Here is a 23,378-nt window from a genome sequence, read left to right as displayed (position 1 = left end):
TATATGGGAACAGGTGGACACCTAGTACGCTGGCTCTATGTGGGCATTAAGGAACATGCAGCTCTGCCCCTTACTGCCCTTAAGGAGATTTGGGCTACAGATACAGGGGAGGCCATAACAGATGGGGAATGGAAGATTATCCTGGGTCATCATAGGAGGGTGTCCAGAAATGTTAAATTCAAATGTATACAAGCCATGATCCTACATAGGGCGTATCTCACCCCCCAAAGGCTCCACAGGATATTCCCTGCCACCCCCCACAACTGCCCTAGATGTCAGGAGGACGAGGCAAACATTCTCCACATGTTATGGTCATGCCCGAGAATACGCAACTACTGGGGGACGATCAGGCATACACTACACTCAGTAACAGCCCAGCAGATCCCCGAAGGGGCGCTACCCTGCCTGATAGGCCATAGGAAGAGAACTAAGACCTGTAAGGCGCAACTGAAATTTCTGGACTTAGCCCTCTTGTTGGCACTTCGAGTTCTCACTATGAGGTGGAAATCACCCAGATCCCCAAATGTAGAAATGTGGCGGTCAGATATGTTGAAATGGGGCAAAGCAGAAGCTGCGGCGCTGCGTAGGGAGGAAGAGAAGGGCCTTCGTAAATTTCCTGTTGCGCAGGAATGGAACCAAATGCTATTGGAGCTGGAGAATGTGGACCTAGAGCTGTCACAGTGATATCCAGTCTGTTGTATGCCAGACCCATGGACTCCCCGCACAAGTAGATACTTAGACAGGTTGTATTAATTAACCAGGCCTGATGATTGTATTACCCACTAAGAAACACTGAACGCAAATGTATCCCACCTAAGGAATGTGTACAAAGGAATAGCCGGAAGACAGGGTGGGAGGAGGGAAGGGTTTGAGGGACAGTTTATGGGCAGGCGATACTGCAATTTGATTGCTACTTTTTACTGATGTGATGAAACCACATCTGGCAAAAATGTAAGACGTAATGAACACTCGGACACGGCTATAATATGCCTAAGTTAAGTTAAAGAAAACGGAAAAGACTGATGCAATGTAACTTGTATACATGTAACTTGAAATAACTGTCACAGTCACGAATAAAGAGTTTAAAAAAAAAAAAAAAGAGTTGTAATGGTTATCAACAGGAATGGCAGTGCACTTGAATCAGAGAAGATCACAGTGATATCAGTAAAATGCAGAACGTTATGAGTCCAAATTGTCTGTCTGAATAAGGTTTCTGGCAGAATGATCCAGCTTGCCCCTGGAAAAGTCAGATTGATAACTGCATATAAAGTCTGAGAATGTATGTCTGAATGGTTATATAAGATAGACTGGTGGGGAGATCGTAGGGCAATGGCAGGGCACTAGGAAGCAGCTGGGAATAAGGAATAACTCCAAAGGGCAGCAAGTATGGGATGGCAGAAAAAATAACGGGGGTGGGGTGTCAATGTAAGAATGATTCCTACACAGATATGGTTGATAACAGTTGAACAAGGTACAAAGGAGTTCTTTGGATGAGTCAACTAAGTGATGGGGAGGAAGTAAAGCCCACAAGTGTGGGTACCTCATGGACTGCCGCCCCTACCCCCGTCACAATCTATATATTATAATCTGGCAGCTCACTGTAGTCATTTCTCCCATTTCTTTGCTTCAATCCTCCTTCTGTAAGCGTTTTGGGCCTCAAGCATTTCTCTTCTTTAAGCCCTCTCCTATAGAAGTCTCTGCTGTGGACATCTTTTTCTATGCTCATTACACTGCATCTTTGCCATTCACTCTTAGTCTTATCCATATCACTGTGGCGCATAGCAGTCAGTTCTTGCAACTAAATGCAGGAGGCAAAAGTGTGCTGCATTTACACCCAAGGGCACATCATAGGCAGAATGCCACCCTTATAAACATCATTATGCCTGTGGGGGGGGGTGGGGGGGGAGTGGGCGGTGCTTGTTGGCCAATCCTATGCTTACAATTAACAAAAGTGGAAACGTCTGTTGTGCTGACATTTTTTCGTGTATGAACAAAGCAGAGAACACTATAAAAAGATCAATCACAAAGAGTATTCGTGTTTTAACATTTAGCTTTTGCAAACTGGTCTCAACAAGTGCATCGGGCCAATTGGGGGGTAGGGGGGTGGAGTGGTGGTAAAATAACTACTTGAGCAGTAGTAGTTTATTATGTACATTTAAAATTTCTTACAAAGAAAAAAACATTGGCAAAAGCCGGTCATAAAGCAAGTACCAACATTCCTTTCAGAATGGTGTGTAGGCACGACAGACTTACAGATAAAACATTAATGGCAAAAGATTATGAGTAAAACAGGTGTATAATAATTCATAATAGTTCTGCCAATTATTTGCCATGGACACTACGATAACCAAGTGATAGGAAAATTAGGTTTATAATAAATAAGATTTAGTACTTTACAAGTAGTTTAGAGAATGTAGTTGCATACTCCCTGCTGTTGTGCGAGTGCATTTCAAATTTCAAGCAGCACGCCAAGTGCAAGGAGACTAAACAACTATTTGCAATCTGTCATACACAAGATCCAAAAATGTAATTGGTTTTCCAATGCAACAATTTGTTTGCAAGTTACAACAGGACTCGATTGCTTCTCTTACTGTGTGAGAAAGTAACATTATGAAGACAGACGCATGGTACTTGCTGCGTATATCTTGTAACTTCATATTCTGAAGTTCTTATAAAGCATAGGCTATCTGAAGGCCTCCCAGAACTCGAACCAACATCGCTTTCGCCAAATCACAAGGAATGGGGAACTAGTTCTTAACAGCTAGGTTTTCAAGGCCTTACGGATGAGAGTTCATGGTTCAATTGGCGTAACTAAAATGGTAAAGTGTTCCAAAGTTTGGGGGCCATGTAGGCCACTTAAAGACCTCCCTATCGAGACCTTAAAATCTTGGGGCCATTCTGCCGGGGTGCTGAGGATGATCTGAGAAGCCTACCTGGAATATTTGAGGAGGCTAAAGGTCTAAACAACGAGGGGCCTTTGTTGTACAGTACTCGGGGAATGATGAATAAGGCTTCAGATAAAATGTGTTCCTAAGTATTGTGCTTAAAGTCACAACATCTACAAGATTTAGATAGCAGATCATGGTTGACCCAAGGCCATTCAGTGGGATATAAAGGAAACAAAATCTTAGATATTTCTGTTTAACTCTAGCTTCAAGATTGAAATAGGTGTAATGATGCCTAACCTGAAGATGGGAGTCCTGGAAAAGGACTATAGGTTTGTAATGTGATACTTCAACTAGGTCCCCCATTACAGACGAGGCACGAAGTAGATTTCTTTTTGTTCTTTGGCAATTGAGTTTCGTCATGCCCAATAGATTATGTAGGGGAGACCGACTTTAGCGCCAATCAAAGAGTCAACAAGTTAGTGTAACACAAACTAGTGCACTGCTGGCCAATTGAGCCCAACTGGCAACATTGTGGCTAGACTAGTAAAAAAGTTGTGACAGCTCTAACAGCTTAGTGAACGCAATTGGTTCCGCCAGAAACGCTCGCCAACTGTACGGCAGTGGCATGTAAGGCACAACAAATGAAACAGCTTGAACCCGTTTTGTTAAATGTAGTCTGTGATCTCTTCCTAGTGCCAAACGGCCTTTCGACCTGCACACTGACAGTACTTGCAGCGTTGTACATCAGCGGGTGTCAACTCACAACCACATACTTTGGCCAGTGAGGTGAACAATAGAGGATCCTCTGGTTAGAGTGGCATAGCAACGGTAAAGTCGTGGCCGAAGCAGTACTTCGACAGCTCTACAAACTGTGATACTACAGCTCGGGTTCTCTGACAGGACTACACGCATCACTGGACAATCTACAATACAAAACCCAATTTGCGCATAACAATATACCTCTAGTTTGTCACAGTAACATCAGTCTATTAAATAATACCACCAACACAACAAACGTGTGGTTAAAACAGTTAAGAACAACGACGTACACTGGACAAGAGGTTGAAAATTGTATTTAGTGGTCGCATTAAACTAGATGATCTAATTACATACCTTAAATCAATTTAAGATACATCGTTCCCTTAACGCTAACAATAGGTGAATAGGCCAAGAGGAAAGACAAGCCGATTGCTGTTCAATGTGAAGAAAGGGTTTGCAGCATAAAGGCCCACTGCCCTTTTAAAACAAACAGTACAATAGTGTGCATAATGACATCGGTGAGTCCAAAAATAAACTGCCAAGCCAGCGCAGAGACACACATCCCGTTGAAGTCAAGCGTGCAATACAACTACATGGGAAGGGTACAATGAAACAAGGTACCATGAGGTTTTGAATGTATTAAATAGAGTAAAATCCAACTGACAGTGTTGTATTTTGGGCCTGAAATTTCAGCAGAGATGTAACAGCCCCCCGACAACGACCACATCTTAAGGCTGGGAGGAATCCGAAAAATAGTAACTGCTCAATCAGGGCATCAAGATTCCTCACCGACCAGTCTTACAACCCGTCGCTCGTGCACCCTCGTAAAATCTTGGATTCCAATCCCCAATGCCTCCTCTCACCGCAGAAGACACCCCAAAGGACAGAAAACGCTCTACACTGAGAAAAGCGGCCGTTGGAAACAAGTCCGCTCTCCGGTGGTTCGCACCTTGCCCGGCGGTCTCCTCGGCTGGGATGGGGTCTTCTCGCCGCTGCCTCGTCCGCTGCAAGCCGCTCGCCTGCTCTCCCTCGACTCCGCTTCCCGGTCGTTGCCCTCTCCCGTCTCCAGAGCGCCCGACAGGAAACAGACGTTTTCTGGCAAGCCTGCAATAACGATGCGTCACTTCCGGCAGCCGCTCTGCAGCTCGAGCGTCTACTGCCGCCTCTGGAAATTTCTCGAAAGCGCACAATAAACGTGTACTACCCGCCCAACCGGTATATCACTCAATGCCTGATGCTCGAGCAGTCACCCGGGGCGCCTTATTTGAATTACGTATTTGTATCTTTTTATATGTCTGTACACTGTAGCCAATCCTGATATTTTTTAGTGTTTAACATTCCTGGTATCCATATTTTTTCAGCCACCTCTTGGAAAAACGTGAAGCTGCTATACGTGCATCAAAGGTTCATATTTCTTACATGCCCACCGGGCAAACCACGATCATATACGTAATCCTGTTTTTCAATGATTTTCACTTTTCTAGAAAGCAACATTACAATATATTTAAATAGGATCGTAGTTTTAAACGTAGGGTCCTAAAATGGTGTTGCAGGGGAAATCATACCAATTTTTTCGTACCACTCTGTAGTGATGAAGGTCCACACAGGAGGTTGTAATTCAGTAAGATTTAGTCAAGCAGGTAACAAGTAAAGTCCAGCACATCAAACAGTTAAGTTGTAAATCAGAGCCCCACCAGGAGCAGCATGTCAGTTGCTCAGCCCATGTCCAACTGTCACATCACCTCTGTGTCCCAACATTCCGAGGCTCATCCAGACTCCAACATTCTATTGGGCACAGAGCACAGGAACTGGCTGAGCAGGAGGAGAATCAAAAATTAGCTAGCATTCTGTAATGTTTCTCCTTTGCCCCCACACTACACACTGAGACTCTGTAAATGATAACTTCTTTATTTGCATTAGTTATCAAGCAAATCGAGCATTAGGGCGCCGAGCGTCTAACCAACAATCGCTCCGGTCGCCAACTGCCGTTCTCTCCCTTCGCGCCTTCACCAAACTCGCTTCTGCGCCTGCGCGCGCCTCACGCTCTCGTCTATAGCGTGACGCGTCATCGCGTTCACGCTCATAGACTAGAGCGCATACTACATATCTCCCCTTTTCAACAATAAACAAAATAACCTTTTTCCCAACTCTCACTGAGTGTCCATGGTCCCCAATAGTCTCTGGAGGGCACTCATGTCTGGATGTCTATGACTAGTGTCCACTCATTTCAAAGTCTCTATATCGTGAGGGCACAGTGACCGCCCTGCCACTACGGGTGTGTCTTACCGGCATGTTCTCTTCCACTTCTCTTTCTCCTCCTGATCTCGCACCGTCTCTCTGATCTCCGCTTAGTGTTACCTCGGTCAGTGCACCATCTCTGGCTGTAAACCCTGTGATTGGGTTTTCCGTCTCACTGTCCTCTCCTGTTCCATCGGGCAGGACTTCATCACTTTGCTCTGGTCGAGGCCTGGTTTCACGGGAATCCACTTGTGTCTCTATCTCCTCCATTTTGGGCCACACAACTATCTTGTTTACTCTGGCCATGCGGTCTTGTGACCACACCCTGCCGTCGCTGAGGAGTGCTGCCCTGCCTCGCACCTCCTTGACCTGTAACGGCTGGCTATACTTGCTTTCACCTTTCTTTTGTAGGGTAGGGAGTTTAACCCTGACCCACTCTCCTTCTTCCAGCTCTGCCTCTTTCACATTGCGACGTCTGTCATAGTGTGCAGCATAGATCTTTTGGGCCTTTTCCAAGTTGTGCTGAACCACCGCTGGGGACCATTTGCTAGTGATGGTCTTCTCCCTCCACACTACATTGTCCCGGGTGAACGGATGCCGTCCTCTCAGCACTTGAAATGGACTGTACCCCACAGCCGTGGGGGTGATCCTGTAGGCCCACAGCATACTCATCACTTCGGTCTCCCAGTCCTTTCCCTGCGTGATGGCCGCCTGTATGGAGCCCATTAGCACGCGGTTGAACCGCTCCACTTGACCATTGCATGCTGGATGATATACTGCCGTGTGTTTAGACTCAATCCCATTCCTCTTCATGAACCTGATCCATTTGTCCGAGACAAACTGCGGGCCATTGTCACTGAGGATGTTTTTGGGAATACCTTCTCTTAAGAACACCGTCGTCAGGAATTTCAGAATCGTGTCCGTATCCATGGATTCTTGAATGTCCACTTCAGGCCATTTAGAATACTTGTCTATTACCACACATAAATACTTGTTCACACCTTTGCTGTCCAGTACAGGTCCTAATATGTCGATGGCCACGTTCTCCCAGGGGCCCTGTGGCGTGTCAAACTTCCCTAAGGCGGGTCGGAGTGGTCTCAGTACTTTATCCGCTCCTTGGCACTGGCCGCATTCTCTTACTTGCCTTTCTATGTGGACATCCATGCCTGGCCACCAATACATTTGCTTGACACGTGCCTTGGTCTTCACGATACCCAGGTGCCCCTCGTGAAGTAGAGTTAATAATCTGGGTATTATTGAATCTGGAGGCACGACCCTCTCACCTCTGTAGATGAACACTCCCGAGTCACTCAGGGACAGCTCTTCTCTCATTTCATAAAACGTCCGTACTCCATCGGTGAGCCTCCTTTTGTCAGGCCAGCCCGACGTCAGATGTCTCTTTAACTCTACCTTTTCCACGTCCTGATCATAGGCTGCCGCCCATTCCTGGATACTTATCGACTTCTCATGGTCCTCCATGCTGGCCACCATCTCTTCCTTATCCAGGGCATCCACCGGCGCCACTTCCATCGCCGCAGCTCTGCTGAGATAATCCGCGACCCTGTTCTGCGTTCCTGGTAGGTACTCCACATCATAGGTGTAATCGAGCAGCTTCAGAGTCATCTTTGCTATTCTCGGGGTCGCTGTCTCATGACCCGAGGACGTCAAGACTTTGATCAAGGGTTTATGATCGGTTTGAAGCTTGAATCTTGTGCCCCACACAAACTGCCGGAACTTGCCTAAGGCCCAGGTGACTGCCAGCATCTCTTTTTCAATGACGCTGTACCTTTGCTCCGTCGGGGACAACGCTCGTGAAGCAAAGCTGATTGTTTCAGTAGCTCCATCCTCTCTCACTTGCGCCAACACCGCTCCTAAGCCCTTATCACTGGCATCTGTAGTCACCACGGTCTTGCCCATGGGGACATACCCTTGCAGTGGAACAGCATGGCTGATGCAGTCTTTTATCGTATCAAATTCCAATTGCGCTTCTGAGTCCCACTCAAACTTTGTCTTGTCTCTGATGAGTTGCCTCATTCTATATGTCCTGGTGGCGAAGTGCCTCACAAACTTGCTATAATACTCGGCCATTCCAAGGAATGACCGCACTTCCTCCTTGGTGCTGGGAGCCTTGGCATCTCTTATGGCCTTCACATTCTGTTCCTTGGGTGAAATTCCAAGCGTGCCAATCTCATGACCCAAGTATGTCACTGTGTGGGTCCCAATCTTGCATTTGCTCAATTCCGCTGTTAGCCCCCTGTTTTGCAGTACTCCCAGAACTCTATGCAGCTTGCTGTCGTGATCTCCTTTAGAAGAGCCCATCACCAGGATGTCATCCTGAAAGTACTGTACCCCCGAAATGTCCTTGAACAGCCGATGCATCAGCTTCTGGAATACCGCCGCTGCGGATGCCAGGCCAAAGGGCATCCTCCGGAACTGGTAGCACCCAAAGGGTGTAATGAAGGCTGTGTACTTCCTACTCGACGGATGCAGCTCAATCTGATAGTATGCAGATGTGAGATCTATGGTGGAGAAGTGGGTTACACCTTTCGTCTTGGCGAACATCTCCTCGATCCTGGGCAGGGGAAATCTCTCTACTATGAGATTTTTGTTGAGTTCGCGGAGGTCAACGCAGAGACGAACCTGTCCATTGGGTTTCTTGACCACCACCAAGGGGGATAGCCACTCCGCACTGTCCACCGGTTCTATGATGCCTTGCTCTTCCAGCCTCCGAAGTTCTTGTTGTACCGCTCCGCTAGTGGATATGGGTATGTTTCTGACTTTGTGCACCACTGGTACTGCACCCTCCTTGAGGACCATTCTGTGGACGAACTTGTCCAGTTTTCCGACTGAGCCATCGAAAACTTTGGGGTATGCAGATTTCCAGTCTTCATCTCTCGTGAGGGGCCACTCGTCCGTCAAGAGAATCTGCTCTTTTCCACCTGGGTTGAGTATGATTCCTAGATCTCCTGCGTCTCTCCACCCCAGCACTGAAGGACCTCTCTCTGCCACATACAGGGTGCACGTGGCTGACCTCCCTCTGAATTCAAATGCAAAGTCTCGGCACCCCACCAGTGGAATGGCATTCTCGGTATACGAGATTGGTTTGATGTCCGGCGGCCATAGGTCTGGCCCCACTACTGGCACGAAGTCTTCTTCCCAAATGGATCTTTGCACGATAGTCCAAGGGGATCCTGAATCGACGGCCACATGTACCTTCACTCCCCCTATCAGCATGTCCGTGCGAGGCTTATCTCTTCGCTTCCCCGCCACTTCTAGCACCTGGTCCTCGATGCCTAGCACCAAATCTCCATCTTCCAGGTCGTCCTCCTCGCTGACGTCTGCTGTGGCCGCATCGACGCACTTGACCGTGGATTTCTTCCCCTTCTTGCGGCATACCTTTTCAAAGTGGCCAACCAGGCCACAAAACGAGCATCTGGCGCGGAACGCGGGACATCGTTTATCCTGTGCCGAATGTGCCGTGCTGCCACATCTGTAACATGCAAACTTGTTGTCTGAGCCGGGGCGGACCGTCTGTTTCCCTGTCCATCTCGAATCCTTCCTCTGGTCTCCATACATCCCTCTAGGTTTGCTGGGCTGGGGCGCCTCGTCTATCTTGTTAATCATCTGTCTCGGTGCGCCCTCTCGTTTGGCTGCATCAGCGCCGCGTTTTGACATTTCAGCCTTTTTGACCATAGCAACAACTTCTTTAAGTGATGTCTCGCTCTGCGCCCAAAGTTTGTCCTGGACAGCCCTGCAGGTGGTATGCATGACAATCTGGTCTTTGATATACTCCTCTTGAAGAGCACCATACTGGCACGTGATGGCCAGGCGCCGGAGTGCTGCCACATAATCATCAATCGATTCACCAGTCTCCTGCCTCCTCTGTTGGAAATTATACCTGTCTATGGAGACACAAACTGCTGGACGGTAATGGCTGTCCAAGTCATCTAGTGCGTTTTTAAAGACATCTGTTTCAGTCGCTCCCCTCTCCTTGGGCACCAGGTTCTTGAACACTCTCACCCCTTCCGGGCCCAGGTTGTGGAGTAACAGTCTCTTCTTCCTTTCCGGGGTGAATGCCCCCTCATTTTCATCTTCAAGTGCCTCAATGTAATTTTGAAAGTATTCCTTCCAATCTTCCCATTTTAACTGTGGTTCTCCCGGTCTAGGCAGGAATGGGACGGGGGCCATCAGGGCCGACGCTTGATTCGCCATCCTGGCCTCACCTCTGGGGTCTACCACCTGGGCACCTTGTTGAATGGGTACACCGGATGCTCCTGCACTCCCTGCCGTGTCACCTTGCCCTCTGGGACTACCTGGGGTGTTGTCCCTTATGGCCTGCGTGGGGTTGTCAGTTTGTGCCCCCTCCTCTGTCTTGGGGGTGATGCCTTTGGCTGCCAGGGTGCTAGCTGTACTCTTCGTTCCTTATCCCAGCACTGACCTGGTTGTTGGAGCTGTATTGTAACTTATATTAGTGCTGTTTCGCTACTGCCACGGCCTCTGCTCGTCCTTGTTGCTATTTGTCCCTCTGGTTGGTGTGGGGCTGTTGTAGAGTCCCTGCTCCTGACCACTGTGCTCCCTGGTGTTCGTGGTCCCAGCCTCGTCGCCACTGTAATGTTTCTCCTTTGCCCCCACACTACACACTGAGACTCTGTAAATGATAACTTCTTTATTTGCATTAGTTATCAAGCAAATCGAGCATTAGGGCGCCGAGCGTCTAACCAACAATCGCTCCGGTCGCCAACTGCCGTTCTCTCCCTTCGCGCCTTCACCAAACTCGCTTCTGCGCCTGCGCGCGCCTCACGCTCTCGTCTATAGCGTGACGCGTCATCGCGTTCACGCTCATAGACTAGAGCGCATACTACACATTCGCGCCAAGAATTTTCAATTCTATTAAGGACACGGAGGCGAGGATTATGCTTCTCATTCTTTACTGCAAACATCACAGCAGCCAATGAAAATGCGTATTTTCATTAAATAACAATAAACAACTACATTTCCCATCATGACATGTACATAGGCACGCCCCCATAGTCCATAAGAACCCCTTGCGTGCGGCCATCTTCCTCTTTTTTTGTAGCGAACAAGTCCAAAATAACTTGAATAACATCATAACTCCTCCAACATGGAAGAAAGAACGTCCTCAGGTTGAATATCCTGGCAGTCTTCTGCGTTTAGTCAGATTTCTTGTCTGATCCTGAAACAAAGGAGATGAAACCGTAACCACCGAAAACAACTGGGTGGGCAAGCTGTTACACATAACCAAGCCGGGTGGGATAATCCTCGCCTCAGTGTCCTTAATAGAATTGAAAATTCTTGGCGCGAATGCTAGCTAATTTTTGATTCTATTACAGGACCGGAGGCTTCAGAATATGCTAGTTTAACGCTCATTGAAAACAACAGAGGTAATATCCCCCACCGGCTTATAATAGTACGTCTTAAAAGTGGACTCTGAGGACCAATCTGCGCTGCACATAATGTCCTGAATGCTGGAACCCAACATAAATGATTTTGACGCCATAGCGCCTCTTACAGAATGAGCACCGAATATGGTGATGTCAATGCCAGCTTCTTTCATAATATAACGAAGCCATCTGGCGATGGTGGCGGCCGCCACCGCTTTAAAAGGTTTTTGCAATGCAATCAACAATTGTGAACAGCCCTGAGGCCTGTAGGCCTTTGTGCATTCCTCATATGTCTTCAAACATTGTACCACACATAATTACTCATTATCATGAAATGCATTATAACTAATATGACGTGACATTGTTTTGGTGTGTCCTGTAATGGTAAAGGAAACTCCTTCCGGAGTAAATACTCTACCTGTAACGTCGAGAGCTCGCACGTCCGACGAACGTCTGCATGCTGAAAGGCAAAGTAGCATGGCCAATTTGGCCGATAATTGTTTCCTATTTAACACCTTCAATGCTACAGCGATTCTCCCTTGGTGCTGAACTCCCTTAAATCCCATTGTTCATGACGAGCTCAGCTTGTCATGAGCACACGAGCAGTGTACTGCATGACGAGCTGAGCTCGTCATGAGCATGGAAGGGGTTAAGAGCGTGTTGACAGGCCATCCGTTAAACAATGCGAGGACTAATGAAACATCCCACAAACCTGTATACTTGGGTTTCGGTGGGTTGGCCACCCGAATACCCTTAAGCAACTTGCACACCACTGGGTGCATGCCTACCGGTTTCCCGTCTATCTGGGCATGCCCCGCTGAAATGGCGGACCGGAAATTGTTCACCGATCTATAAGCCAATCCTTCCACTGCTTTATCCGATAAAAAGTTCAACACGTGGGGTAACCCTGCCCCCACGGTATCCAAGTGTCGTTCCACGCACCAATCCACCCAGTTTTTCCAGGCCGAGGAATACCATTTTCTTGTGGATGGTGCCCAGGCCTGCCTGATAAATTCGGAAGTCCTGTTCGAAACACCTGGCAGTTGCCACTGTTCCCTGAAAGCCTCCAAGCCATCAGCTGAAGCCTGCCTTCCACTATCAGTGGGTGTCGCTCCTGATGAGGGCCCAGCAATAGCAATTCCGACTCCGGATGGAGTCTGGGGAGATCGCAACTCCACTGTAATAACTTGGGGAACCACGACTGGGACGTCCACCATGGCGTCACCATGACTATCTCCGCCCGTTGTCTGATCACCTGCGACATTACTCTGGGGATCAACATGAAGGGGGGAAAGGCATATTGGGTTGCCTTCGACCAATCCTGGAGAAAGGCATAGGTCGCTTTCGCTAGTGGGTCCGGCCTCCAACTGAAGAACTGCGGGAGTTGGTATGTTAGTCTGGAGGCAAAGAGGTCCGTCTGGAATGGACCCCAAATATTCTGTATCCACTGAAAGACCTCTGGAAGCAGCTTCCAGTCGCTGTAGTCTCTGAGGTACCTCGAGTTCCAGTCCACCACCTGATTGGACTGGCCCGGAAGATATTCCGCCACTACCGATATTTGATTAGTCAGGCAATAATGCCAAAAATCCTTGGCTATCTGCACAAGAAGCGACGACCTCGTGCCGCCCAACTTGTTGATGTACCTCACTACTGACACATTGTCCATGCAAAGGAGGATACAACAAGAGGTCTACCTCTGGGATAACGTCCGCACGGCGAACGACCCTGCGAGCAGTTCCAAGCAATTTATATGCAAGGCAAGCTCCTGTGGAGACCATCTGCCGCCTGTGGAGATGTCTCAGCAGCGCGCCCCCCAGCCCCACCGGCTGGCGTCGGACTCGATTATGACTTCTGGTTGGGAGCCGAAAATCGCTCTGCCGTTCCAGGCGTCTACATGGCCTAGCCACCATTGTAGCTCGGTTCGTACTTCCTCTGATAGAGGGATGATGTCCGAATAGGACAGTCCCTTCTGAAGATGTCTGATCTTTAGCCTTTGCAGGGCCCTGTAGTGAAGAGGGCCCGGGAATATCGCTTGGACAGATGAGGCCAATATCCCTACTACTCTGGCAATTGCCCTGAGAGTTACTGTCTGATTGCTCAGCAACTTCCGGATTTCTTTCTTGAGATCCTTCAGTTTCGCCTTTGGAAGGCACAGCTGGGCCGACATCGACTCTATTGTGAAACCCAGGAAATCTATTACTTGAGTGGGAACTATCACTGATTTCTTTGGATTGATGACAAACCCTAAGGTTTGAAGCAGCGTTGTCGTAAGGGCGAGGTGCTGCAGAAGAACCTGTTGACTCTGTGCCAGTATCAGGATATCGTCCAGATAAATTATGAGACGTATCCCCCTCTCCCGTAGGTGAGCCACAACCGGCTTCATTATCTTGGTGAAACACCAAGGAGCTGAGGAGAGCCCGAAAGGCAGAGCCAAATATTCGTACCATTGGCCGTTCCACCTGAACTGTAGGCACCTGCGATGCGGAGGGAAGATGGGAAAGGAGAGGTAAGCGTCTTTGAGGTCCAACCTGACCATCCAGTCCCCTTCCTGTAGCAAGTCCGTTAAAAGATGGATGCCTTCCATCTTGAAGTGATTGTACGTTAGAAATTGATTGAAATCCTTGAGGTTCAGAACCAGTCTGTTTCCACCTCCCTTCTTTTGTACAATAAAGATGTTGCTGCAGAAGCTGCGAGGCCCTTGGATGACTGGTGCTATCGCTCGTTTTTGCAGCAAACCAACGATCTCCGCCTCTATAAAACTGCGATCTTGTTGGGAAAAATTGAGATCTGCAGGCGTACCTGATTGAACAGGACGAGAATAAAACTCTAAGTGAAAACCCTGCACTGTCTGTAACACCCAGGCGTCCTGTGTTAAGTCCTGCCACAGCCGAAGGCAGTGTTGAGTACGACCCCCCAACGGAAGAAGAGAAAGGTCTGAAACGCTCACTTGTGTTTTGCTGAAATTTGAAGTTCGCTCTGTTGTTATTCGACTGGAAGCATCCCCTGTTGAACCTCCTGCGGGAGGGGTAGAAAGTCCCGCCTCTGGTGGAGTCGTAGTCGCTTCGTCCCCGACCAAAATCACCTCTCTGGGAGCCTTGGGGACCTCCACGGCCTGACGAGCGACCCCTGCCTCGTCCGGCCCTGTTAAAAACACCCTGGCTAAGGGCTCTCTTGATCCCTGTCTGCGCCTTATCCAAGGCCATGAAAGTTCCGACGTACTTAGAGACGTCTTTTACGAACTTGTCGCCAAAGAGCTGACCCGCCGCTAGGGGTCCTGGTTCCGCATCTGCCAACTCGGTCAGGTTACTATCCATCTTGATCAAGAGAGATTTTTGCCTCTCGGAAGATATGGTGCAGTTGGCGTTGTCACGAGGCATATGGCCCTCTGGGTCCATCCTGCCAATATATACAGATCTACTGGGGTAGAGGATTCTTTGGCCGCTAAGGCCATCTCTAGAATCTTGGCCAAAGGGCCCACCACATCCAGCATTTTGTCCTGGCATCCTCTCCATGCTCGGTGAAGACCGCGCTTAGGGTCCTTAGAAAATTTGCGGAGAAAGGTCAAGAGGCTAGCATCTATCTCTGGCGTTTCCGCCACCTTGTCTGGGAGTTCTGGCCGTGGACACTCCGATTTTAGGCGATTGCGCACCTCTCTTGGGAAACTCTTCCTAAGGTTCTCATGCAGATATGCTGAGACTGCGGTGGGAGGCACCCATTCAGAGGATCTGGGGTGCATGATATCAGAAGGGTCGAAGGTGAATGGGGTATTGGCAGGTGTCGCCCCAGTTGGCTGAGGTGTCTTCGCCTTTTTTGGTGGAGGAGGCTCCTCTGATGTGTCCGTGTCGGTGTCCGTGTTCGTGGTGTCAGTATCGGTATCCGTGTCGGCATGGGTCTTACGCTTGGCTTTAGCCTTGCCCTCTGAATATGAATGGTCAGCTGCCTCACTGGCAGGCAACGCCGAAAGCGCTTGCGCATGTGGCCACTTAACAGTGTCGTACGAGCCTTGACCAGATGCAGATGCCTCTGCTTTCTTCTTCTGCGGCTTGTCATAGCCGTGTCTCTTGGCGAAGCCCTCGAGCTGTTTTCTTTTAGGGCGTAGAGCTGCTGCTAGGGCCTGTTGAACAGTTTGTGGGACCGTGGTCTCCATAGCCCTGTTGACTGAGGACTGGACCGAAGCGTCCAAAGCATTAACCAAATTGTCCTCCAAAACAGCCTCCTGCTGTCCTTCATATGTCTCCTCCTCAGCATACTCCCCTGGGTATTGCTCCCACTCAGCCATTGTCAGGGGTGGCGTGAAACCTCAATACTTATGTGAAACACAGATGAAACAGGGTTCTAATATTCCCCTATTTAGCCACCAGGAGGGTAATGGGGGGGGGGTCAGCCCACCTGCACACAAAGTTAAGTCACTTAAGACCCCCTCAGCAAAGCTGTAATCTGATGGGTCAGAGACCCTGGCCAACTCAGTAATCGACATAGCGTGTGCTCACTCTTTCCTGGCCTGTATTTTACTACCTGCTCCAGACGATCTCTAGGGCAGACCGAAGACCGTCCCTAAATGCGTTAGAAATGCTTGGATTTTCGTGCGGAACACACGCCGCCCAAATGCGACTGAAAATCGCCCAAAAACCAGCCCAATTTAGCGCGATGGGGAGCGCGTGTGTGCCGAGAGCCACCCGGTCAACACAGCGTCACAGGGCGATGAGGGGAGCCCTTGCGCCTGCGCGTGGAGTGCGCGAGAGTGAGGGGAGTCGGAAAACCACCGGGAACCGAGGCTCATGAAAGTAAGGTATCGTTCTGCCCCCGGTCAACGACCGCTACCTCCACACGCTGAAACTGCGTGATTCTATGCCACAAGGAATGCAATTAAATAAATAAATAAGTAAAGCGGGCCAAAGCGACGCACTCGCAAGCAAGCGCTCGCCCGCTAAAGCACAATCCCTCAATTCTAATCAGAGTGGTTATAGACAGGTACAATTAAGCCATGAATTATGCATAAACAAATCTTAAGCATTATTAATAAGAAGCAGTGGAACCACAAAAATGCTAAACAGCAGATAGAGGGAACAAGTGCACTTATCTCGCTGTGAGCAGCAAAGAAAGAGGAAGATGGCCGCTCGCAAGGGGTTCTTATGGACTATGGGGGCATACCTATGTACATGTCATGATGGGAAATGTAGTTGTTTATTGTTATTTAATGAAAATACACATTTTCATTGGCTGCTGTGATGTTTGCAGTAAAGAATGAGAAGCATAATCTGAAGCCTCCGGTACTGTAATAGAATAGTACTAAACCTTAGATATGCAGGATACCACATATCCCCTTTCCTTCCAACGGAAGCACAAATCCAATGTATGAATAAACTATAGCGAGAGAGAACCAAGGAAGAATCAACTAGGAAGAACAACAGAGGAACAGAAACAATGTCAAGGAAAAGAGTAAGCAAAGTAGAGCGAAGAGACAGGTGGAAGAAGGCAAGGGGGAGGTAAAGAGCAAGTGTACACAAATGGGAAGGACCCAAACTCTTCAACAACGAATACAAAAAGGAAGCAAAGAAGTGACCTACCAGAAGAGAGCAAGAAGATAGGTGAAAGAAGCGAAGAGATAAAATGCACGAAAGGAAAAGACGCATAGCCTCCGGGAAGGAGTAAGGAAGTTGAAGGAAGCAGAGATAATGCGAAGAAAACAACCAGAGAACAGAGAGACATAGGCACACCCAGAACTACCCCCAAACATACCCACTGCCCAGGCAGGCAAGAAAGGAAGGAAGAACAAGGCATGACGCAAACCGGACACCAGCCTACACACAAACACAAAGAAGTGGGAATAAAGGATCCCTTCCAGAACAGTGAAGAAATAGAAAGAAAAAACGAATGAGGGAAGGCTGGAGAAATAAGACAACAACAAGCAATGTAAATCTAGAAGCCAAGGATGAGAATTATGTATAACAGCACGAGGAAAACTGGACATAAGGAAAAACAGAGAATAGGCAAAGTAGATACATACAGTATAACTATTACTTCCCCCCATTTTCAATTAGACAATAACAATACGATATTAGTGTAATATTGCGTTATACAAAACGGCAAAGTAACTGAATGTAGAAAGACAATATCAGCCAATAGGAATGAAACCCATGACCGGCCCCTTCTCCTATGCAAGAATGTGAGGAGCATTGTAAATGGGACTATGAAACATAGTGTGAAAGCCTGAGAAAGGACAACCCCCATGTAGGGGTACAATGTAGTGCAGAGTGGAAATGGGTAAAAAACCCATAAGACGCACCCTGAGTGAGGGTAGCCATGTAAATGTAAATGGGAGTAAACCCAAGCAACGGTGCCCTGTGGAAGGGTACCTGTATGAATGTAAATGGGATTGAAACCCATGGAACGGTGCCCTGTGTAAGAGTGAGAACCGTGTGTAGCCCTGAATGCAAGAATATGTGGGCAAATGGGGCTTGCACCCATTCCCATTCCTGTGTAGGGAAACATATAAAGTGTATTGAACACAAAGCAAGTAAGAAAAAATGTGTGTATGAGCTAATGGGGCTAGAACCCATTGCCATCCCTACATAGGGAAGAAACATAGTGAAAACAACCAATGTATTCATGTAAATAGAACGATGAACCCCGAAGGTGAGTACCTGGAGTCCAAGACCGTTAAACACACCATAACATCTCATGGTAGATAAGTGTGAATAAAAATAATTCCAAAGTGAAATGTACAAAAAAACAAAACATGAATGAATGCTGCCTAAATATAGCCAAGCATATCATAGTCATAGGTACTGAAAAGGGTTAATGTTTGTTGACTGTTGACGTTTTAAAGGTGGTAGTGTCACAGTAGTCCTGTGACACCCCTTGGAGTTCGTAAGTACCAAGCTTTGAAGAGATACCAAACAGCTGACCTTGTAGAGTAACTCACTAATGTACCCGGCAACTCAGAGAAGAAAACAAGCATGAAATAATGCCCCACCGGAGACATGGAGTACCAGTACTCAGTGAGTCTGTAGTGGACCAAGAAAGCGCAGTCACAAGTTGTACTCACTGTGTGTGCCAAATGTTTGTTTAAATAGCTTTAAAACTACATTAGGGAAGTCCCAGCATTTCGAAGAGAAGATGGAGAACACCCACGTTAGTTGAAGCCATCCACCTTTAGGTATGGCAAACGAGAGAATCCACGAACTGCAGATTCCGTGCAGCCGCCAACCGCAAAATGGCGGCATGCACAATGCGCTGTGTAGGATGGTTCCCAGCGCGTTCGGGCACCCAAAATATGCCCCTCAGTAAGAGTATGGATGTCGTCAAGGAGGCTTCTAGACATTGAGATGATCTGCAAGTCTCTACTTGAGGTAAGCAGCGTGCGCAAAGGCTAACGACTAAATAACGGTTTAAACAGTCAGAAATCCTGTTGGACCATGTATTGTGTGAGGAGTAAAGTGGTGTAGAATAACTCGCCACATATAGTGCAGAGAAAACACAAAGCAGTCCTCTCCATCCATCGCTACCACAGTCATAAAAATGCATGTGGAGAGACAGTAGAAACACCGATCAGTGAGGATTTACATAAAAGCAGCAGAATGACTCCACTATGTGCCGCATTGAAAGATTCCATTTTGTAGAGCGTAAAGAAGAAATAGTTCAATAACACACAATTTAGATGGCATTAAAGACCAAGCCACACAGGGATAGCTTGGGTAGTCCACTAAGGCAGTGCTGGTTTTAGCACACTGCTGAAGGCATGGAGGGAAAAGTCCCCACCTCAGAAACACAAAATGACCAAAAATTGCAGCCTCTTGTACCATTCCTCAGGAATTAAGGCATAACGTGCTCAGGATCACACAATGTAGCCTGCGTAACACAGTGTCAGCCACAAAGTTCCCAGTCAGACACAGAAGACTCTCATGATGAGCTTAGTGTAAAATGCAGGCAGTCCTTTCACAACAACATCTTGCCACCGTTAAGAAGTAATGGTGAGGTAAACAGCTGTCTGAAAGTCCTTTAAAGCGTAATACAGACTGCATTGGTAAATCTAAAGTTTGTGAAAACAAATGACAATAGCACGGCACACTTGTTTTGGGGCTGTCTGATGGAAAGACATAGGGGCGAAAATACAGAGTCAATAGGTAGTAATACATTAGAGCACTAAACACCAGGGCTAGGGCTGTCCGGTGGTGAGGACACTGGTGGGGCTTAAAGGCATAGTGCTTCATGCTTACTTGTTTCTTGTTGTCTTGTTTGGTTTCTTCAGAGAGACTTGTTTCTTCATTGATAATGTAAACATTGTTTTGTGTCAAACACTCATGTTTCTTGCTCGCAGTTGTTAATTTCCTGTGGATTCCTCTTCGTGTACTTTTTGTTGTAGTTGCTGCTGTAGTCTCAGTAGATTCCGCCATCTCCAGGTCCACTTGTACGTCAGGTACCTGAGATCTGCTTGTAGCTGTAGGTTCGTCACCAACTCGTCGCTATAAAATGTAGTGATGAAGGTCCACACAGGAGGTTGTAATTCAGTAAGATTTATTCAAGCAGGTAACAAGTAGTTTCCCAAGCGCCATCAGCCTTTATTTCTGTTAGTTCTTTCCCTAAGTTAGTAAGGTTGCTAATATATCCCCGCAAATCCTTCCTTTTGTCAGGAATATAAGAACAACACTGTTGAACTTTTAACATGTGTCAGACTCTGCCTCCATTCACTAGAAGTACATCTAAGGCAAGTCTGTTTTGCAAAACCATAGATTGGATAGCAACCATTTCTGTGTCAATAGCAAGAAACCCTCCAGCAGTATCAGTTGATCAACTACAGTTGAAAGCTTCCGAATTTTGTGTGAATTTAGGATTACTTCTACAGAGGGTATTAAAATAGCAAAAATATCAACTATATTTAAGCAGCACTGATTCCCCTTTTCAAGCGACTTTGTCTTTTCTCATTGGTTCCACTGTTTTGATTCACATGATAGATTTTTGGAAAAACTATACCCATTTAACAACATTGTGAAGAGCTGGCCTGGTATACAATGTCCACTAATGTAAGTGGGCACCTTGCACCAGTCCAGACAACCCTTATGGTGATTTAAGAGGTCTCAGACAATCTTAGGAAGCTATCCAAATGGTAGCTGTGGAGAGCAGCCTTCAGGCTTAGTCTTGAAGAAGTGTAAAGCAGATTATTTTACCAGAATGCAATCTTATAGTATAGATTAAATAAAGAGAGAACCACACACTAGTTATAAAAAGATGTATTTATTATATAACACTATCTAGTACGTTACATTGTCTCCCCCTTTTTGAATTCACTCTCCCTGTGTGTCCATGGTGGTATCTTTATTTGCGATTCAGATTTTCTTTTTATTTCCCCATGTCGCTCTTCTATGGAGATAATACAATCCTTCTCTACACTATGTAAAGTGCAAGTCAAGTTATGTTGATGTGCATACACTGTATCTATAGTTAATGTAGGTTGGAAAAAGTCTCCCTTGTTATGTTATGTTATGTTAAGCAGTTTTCTATAGCGCACAGCTGCCGAGGCAAAGGGGCGTCCAGGCGCTGCAAAAGATCGAAAAACACACACAGCAGGTCAATTCGTAGCGAACGTCACCAGACCAGTAGACTACGCTGAAGGGAAGAGGAAGGTTTTAGTAGCTTTCCTAAAGGCAAGCAGGCAGTCCAAAGCCCGAATTTGTACAGGCAGCGAATTCCATAGCCTAGCAGCCAGACAGCGGAACGAGCGCCCACCTACACGGCATAATTTGACTCGAGGGACAACAGCCAAGTGTTGCCCCAACGAGCGAAGCTGCCGGGGAGGGGCATAAGGTATCAGAAGGTCGCTCAGTATCTCAGGGCTGGCAGTTTTCAGGATCTTAAAAGATAGACATAGTGATTTAAAATGGATCCGCTTTTCCATAGGAAGCCAGTGCAACCCTCGAATAGTGGCACCCACAGGACAAGAGCGCGGAAGACCCACCAGCATTCTAGCTGCAGAGTTTTGAACACGTTGCAGACGAAGTATCTCCGCTTTATTAGCCCCTAAAAGAAGGGAACTCGCATAGTCCAAACGCGTTAATATAGTTGCCTGCACGATTAGCTGTCATACTGACGGATCAAAAACTTTCAGAAGAGGTTTAAGTCCTCGTAGTAGACCTACACAGGTGGCGGCTACTTTCTTTGTGTGGGTTTGGAAACTAAGAGTAGAATCCATCCAGACACCAAGATTTTTAACCACTGTCTTGGGCGTAGGCATGTTTCCTAGGGCTGACGGCCACCAATGCTCACTCCACAACGTAGCATTTTTTCCAATCAACAAAACCTCCGTTTTGTTAGCATTTAATTGCAAACAATTGGTGGCCATCCATTCGGCTACCGCCGCCATCCCATCTCTAAATTTGGTGGCTGTTGTAGAGGGCCCTTCAGCTAAGGTAACAACAAGCTGCATGTCATCTGCATATGAGACCAAAGTAAGGCCCTACTGTTTAGCGACAGCAGCCAGAGGATGAACATAGAAATTGAACAGCGATGGACTCAATGCTGAGCCCTGAGGGACCCCCTGCCCGATGGAGTGGGTCTGGGAGAGGAACGGGGGGGCGGACACTCGGAAAGATCTATCCGTCAAAAAAGACCTGAACCATTCCAAGGCCGACCCAGTTACCCCCACTGCCTCTAATCGCAGAAGAAGGATGCCATGTGACACCGTATCAAAGGCGGCGCTGAGATCTAACAGAAACAGCACCGCACTTTGACCGGCATCAAGAATGGTTCGGAGATGTTCAGTTGTAGCCAAAAGAGCCGTTTCCGTGCTATGGCCCGGTCGAAAACCATTCTGCGATGGGTCCAGGGTCTTATTGGAGCTCAAGAATTGAGTCAGCACATTATTGACATGCGCTTCTGCAATCTTGGCCACCCATGGGAGAAGAGATATCGGTCTAAAATTCTCGGGTTTAGAGGAGTCTAGCGCAGGCTTTTTAAGAATGGGTGACACCCATGCCTGTTTCCATGAAACCGGCACAATAGCGGTAGCAAAGGATGAATTAAGTATTTGACAGAGCGGCTCACGCAAAATCGGGAGCGATTCACTAAATTGAGAGGGCTTCAAAGGATCAGAGGGTGAGCCGGTTCTAATTCTACCACTCAGTCTGGTGAAATCCTCCTCGGAGATGTTCGGAATTGCAGACAACATCGGACGAGTCCCCATCACAAGGAGACGAGGAGACGGAATACGAAAGGACGTGTGGAAAGGATTGATAGATGGTTCGTACTTTTTCCACAAAGAACGTCGCAAGCTCATCACACTGCTGCGCAGACACTATGACAGGCATAGTCGCTTTCTTAATCCTGAGATCTTTAAAGATCTTAAAATTGCATTTTGAAGGGTTGGGACTAGACCTTATTTCATTTGCATAGAAAGCCGCACAAGCAGTACAAATAGATCTAAGATAGAGCTTAATTTTAGCAAGTTAGCTTATTTTTTTCTCATATTCATATTCTTCTCCAGTCTCGTTCAGCTTTTTTGCATGCTTTCCTAAGAACAATCAATGAGTCATTGTACCAGGGATTGGTGTTAGAAGTGCGTCCCTTGACCCATCTAGCAGGGATGAAAATATCTAAACCCTTTCTAATCCAGTCGCTAAACGAGTTATAGTCCACCTCGGCAACCAACAGGTCTCCCAGGGGGTTAGCAGTGAGGAAGGCATGAAAGTCTTCTAGCCTCAGCTTACGCCATGGACGTCTAAAGACCGGTTTGCCTATGTCTAAATTAAAAGGCTCTGTGGCCGATACTGACATCTCTACCAAGGAATGATCGTTCCAGCCCATGGGCTTAGGCACTTCAACCTTCATGGCTTGTAAGTTGGAAAAAATAGGGTCTAATAGATGACCAGCTACATGCGTGGCGCCTGATACTACTTGGACCAGCTGCAGTGCTTCAGGTCCGCTAGTAGACTGCAGATGGTACTATCCTGTGTAAGATCAAAATGGAGATTGAGGTCTCCAAAAATACTGAAATCAGCAGATCCCACCACAAGCGTACTAACATTCTCCAAGAAAGCATCTATAAATTTAGTAGCCGGCCCTGGAGGGCGGTTGACCAAAAGCCCAGAGAGGGTCA

At 47.4% G+C, this 23,378-nt stretch overlaps 1 protein-coding gene and 1 pseudogene across 2 annotated transcripts in view; both read right to left on the bottom strand.

Annotated features, from left to right (window-relative positions):
- DNAJB6 (DnaJ heat shock protein family (Hsp40) member B6) overlaps window positions 1-5,238 on the bottom strand; it is a 451,460-nt gene extending 446,222 nt beyond the window's left edge. The window contains exon 1 of one of the 2 annotated variants that reach the window (XM_078663269.1): window positions 5,213-5,238. The gene's annotated coding sequence lies outside the window, so the exon portion shown is untranslated. Of the gene's footprint in view, window positions 1-4,596; window positions 4,764-5,212 lie in introns of those variants that run through there. The other variant, XM_078663268.1, reaches the window with a different exon arrangement.
- Window positions 5,239-13,085: 7,847 nt separating this feature from the next.
- LOC144784091 (uncharacterized) lies at window positions 13,086-14,601 on the bottom strand (annotated as a pseudogene).
- Window positions 14,602-23,378: the final 8,777 nt, after the last annotated feature.

The sequence above is a fragment of the Lissotriton helveticus genome, chromosome 10 (genome assembly GCF_964261635.1).
Source record: "Lissotriton helveticus chromosome 10, aLisHel1.1, whole genome shotgun sequence".
Taxonomy (NCBI): Eukaryota; Metazoa; Chordata; class Amphibia; order Caudata; family Salamandridae; genus Lissotriton; species Lissotriton helveticus.
This window is presented reverse-complemented; position numbering and strand designations above follow the sequence as displayed.